Source organism: Palaemon carinicauda, chromosome 18, assembly GCF_036898095.1.
Source record: "Palaemon carinicauda isolate YSFRI2023 chromosome 18, ASM3689809v2, whole genome shotgun sequence".
Taxonomy (NCBI): domain Eukaryota; kingdom Metazoa; phylum Arthropoda; class Malacostraca; order Decapoda; family Palaemonidae; genus Palaemon; species Palaemon carinicauda.
Window position 1 is genome coordinate 33,886,661 of NC_090742.1, and position 3,108 is coordinate 33,889,768.

General features: G+C 42.8%; 1 pseudogene; it reads right to left on the bottom strand.

Annotated features, from left to right (window-relative positions):
* Positions 1 to 1,059, bottom strand: part of LOC137657251 (uncharacterized) — a 143,310-nt pseudogene extending 142,251 nt beyond the window's left edge.
* Between the last annotated feature and the right edge of the window lie 2,049 nt (positions 1,060 to 3,108).

Here is a 3,108-nt window from a genome sequence, read left to right on the forward strand (position 1 = left end):
TGGCATCCTGACATCAAAGGTCATTGACGCCGATATCGTTTATTATAAAGGATATTTTCATAATAAAATAAATTTTTGAATATACTTACCCGCTGGTTATATAATGGCTGAAGTCTCCTGACGCCGTGGCAGAAATTCAAAATCTCGCACTATCGTAGATATGGCAGGTGTACACCCGCGCCCTAGCGGTACCACAGGTGGAACTACACCCAGCAACCGCAGTTCTTCCAAGCCTCATAGCAATACCACAGGTAGTCTCTAGAGGGGAGGAGGGCGAGAGTTAAATTTATATAACCAGCGGGTAAGTATATTCAAAAATTTATTTTATTATGAAAATATCATTTCTAAATATAAAACTTAACCGCTGGTTATATAATGGCTGATTGACACCCCTTGGTGGCGGGTCAGAGACAGCTACATATTGAAAATTCACTTGAGCATTACATAACCACCCAACTTAAGCGGTTCTCACCTGATAAGGAAGCTGACAGCAATGATACTCTGCCTCATTTCGTCCGCTATCCTTAGGAGATCCAGTGATCCACTCGGGGCTGATGATCTCTAGGAGCTGTCAAACGGTACAATCACCTATAACATGACAGGACCTCAACTAATACCCTTGTTCCGGGAGCACTCTAGGAACAAATTGACCACCTGACCAAACCAAAGATTGCGGAAGGCTGACGACCAGCCTCCACAAACAACCATAACTTACGAGTTCCAAGAGATAGAAAAGGGGGTATTAGGAAAAGGGAACGTAGTGGTAGATCATTCACCTACTATCGCATTCGCTGCTACGAAAGGACCCAATGTATAACAGTCCTCATAATGCGTTTGAACATGTTTCAAATAATGGGATGCGAAAACTGACTTACTCCTCCAAAAGGTCGTATCCATCAAACTTTGTAGAGAATGATTCTGTGTAAAAGCTTCTGAAGTCGCTACTGCTCTGACTTCATGTGTCTTTACTTTGAGAAGCCTCTGATCCGCTTCATCACACTGAGCATGAGCTTCTCGAATTAACAGTCTTATGAAAAAAGACAAGGCATTCTTTGACATGAGCAGTGAGGGATTTCAGACTGCACACCACAGAGCGTCTGAGTCGCCTCTCAGATTCTTTGTTCTGTCCACATATAGCCGTAATGCTCTTACTGGACAGAGCACCCTCTCCAACTCATCTCCCACCACATCATAAAGGTTAGGGATCTCGAAGGATTTGGGCCATGGCCGAGTAGGATTTTCATTCTTAGCCAAAAACCCCAGTTGTAAAGAACAAATGGCTTTTCCATCCCGAAAACCAATGTTCCTGCTTAAAGCGTGTACTTCACTTACTCTTTTAGCGGTGGCTAAGCTAACCAGAAATGGAGTTTTTATGATAAAACAAAGTTTTATGAATACTTACCTGGCAGTATATATATATATATATATATATATATATATATATATAGATAGAGATAGAGATAGAGATAGAGATAGAGATAGAGATAGAGATAGAGATAGAGATAGATATATATATATATATATATATATATATATATATATATATATATATAGCTGAGTCTCCGACTGCGGCAGAATTTAATCGAAAATCGCGGCAACCGCCTTGTGGTGGTTGTGTGGTTAGATGGTTAACAACCCTTACAGGGTGGTACTTGGAATCATTCCCGTTTTCTGTTCCTCAGATTATCTTTGCCTGACCTGTCTCCTGAGGGGAGGTGGGTGGGCTTTAAAATATATATATATATAACTGCCAGGTAAGTACTGTATTCATAAAACTTTGTTTTATCATAAAAACTCCATTTTTATGAATAGAAATTACCTGGCAGTTATATATATATAGCTGATTCACACATTTGGAGGAGGGAAACAGACAGAAAAACATAGTTGGGGAAACAACAAAAGAGTTGTAGGAGAACAAACACCTTGATTCCTTACCTGCTAAGGTAGCTGACTTCAAAGGTAACTGCCTCTAGAGTCGCTTTCCCTTAGGAGTGTTCAGCCAGGAGTAGACCTGCTACGCTGCAAACAACTCAATCGAGTCTGTCAAAGGGGTAGGACCAACAACTTGACTAGACTTCAGAAACTACCTTCCCAAATAATAAAAACCTGCAACCTTACTAAAGCTAACCACCTAACCTTGCAGAAATAGATATAAACTATCTATCTGGACTGAGGGAACCGTACCACAAGACGAGGACCTCAGACAACCATAAAAAACACAAACCCATATACAAGTACATAAACTAAGGTTGAGTGGGGGTAGTAACTCCTTTGCCTAATACAGAAGCCACAGCTACGTATGGGCCCAAGGTATAACACTTGTCATAGTCCACTCTTACCTCTCTGAGGTAATGAGAAGCGAAGACAGAGTTGCTCCTCCAGAACGTTGCGTCCATGATCTGCTTAACTGACATATTTTTCCGGTATGCCAGCGAAGCAGCAATGGCCCTTACTTCGTGAGCCCGTACTTTTAACAGGGCGAAGTTTTCTTCCTCACAAAAGAGGTGGGCTTCCCTAATAGTTTCCCTCAGGAAAAAGGACAAAGCGTTCTTTGACGGGTTTTTGAGGATCCTTCACCGAACACCATAAGGAGTTGGAAGCACCCCTCACGCTCTTAGTGTGGGCCAAATAAGCCTTGAGAGCCCTAACCGGGCAGAGGAGGCTTTCCTGTTCCTGACCCACTAGATTCGTGAGGTTAGGGACTTCAAAAGTCCTGGGCCAGGGTTTCGAAGGGTTCTCATTCTTGGCGAGAAAATCGAACCTCAAGGCACAAACCGCTCTATTTAGGGTGAAGCCTACACGCTTCTCGATTGCCTGGACCTCGCTGATCCTCCTGGCAGTCGCTAGAGACAAAAGGAAGAGGGTTTTCTTAGTCACATCTCGCAGAGAAGCTTGCGAGATAGGCTCAAACTTCCTGGAGCACAAAAACTTAAGCACCACATCCAGGTTCCAAGAAGGGGGTCTTAAGTGCACCTGCTTCGTTGTCTCAAAAGACCTAATGAGGTCCTGCAAGTCCTTATTCTGAGATAACTCAGAGCCTCTATGCCTAAAGACGGTTGAAAGCATGCTCCTGTATCCTTTAATGGTAGATACAGCCAGCTTAGCATC